Below are 723 nucleotides of genomic sequence, written 5' to 3'. Positions count from 1 at the left end.
TGCTGAAAGTGAGGATGACTTGAGGCACTTACTGATGAAGATTGAGGAACACAGTCTGCAGTATGGATTACATCTCAATATAAAGAAGACAGAAATCCTCACAACTAGACCAATAAGCAGCATCACTATAAATGGAGAAAAGATTGAGGTTGTCAAAGAATTCACGTTGCTTGGCTCTACAATTGATGCCAATGGAAGCAGCAATCAGGACATTAGACATGGTCTTAGGCATATGTAGTATTGCATAGGTCAGCTGCGAAGAAACTCTTTCAATTGCTGAGGAGCAAGGATGTCTCCTTGAGGACTAAGGTGCACATGACACAGGCCATGATATTTCCAATTGCCTAGTATGCATGTGAGAGTTGGACAATGAATAAGGAAGATGGAAGAAGAGTTGATGCTTTTGATGCTTTTGAGTTGTGGTGTTGGTGAAGAATGCTGAACTAACATGGACTGCCAAATGAACTAACAGATCTGTCCTGGAAGAAGTGCAGCTGAGATACTCCTTGGAAGCGAGGATGGCCAGACTTCATCTCACCTAGTTTGGTCATGCTGTCAGATGGGACCATTCCCTGAAGAAGGATGTCATGCTTGGTAAGGTGGAGAGTCGACAAAAGAGGGGAAGGCCTTCGACGAGATGGATTGACATGGTAGCTGCGACAGTGGGCTCAAGTATAGCAAGGATCATGGAGCTGGCGTGAGATCGGGCAGGGTTTCGTTCTG

Source organism: Orycteropus afer, unplaced genomic scaffold (genome assembly GCF_000298275.1).
Source record: "Orycteropus afer afer isolate SDZICR_OR568_19922 unplaced genomic scaffold, OryAfe1.0 scaffold01011, whole genome shotgun sequence".
Taxonomy (NCBI): domain Eukaryota; kingdom Metazoa; phylum Chordata; class Mammalia; order Tubulidentata; family Orycteropodidae; genus Orycteropus; species Orycteropus afer.
This window is presented reverse-complemented; position numbering follows the sequence as displayed.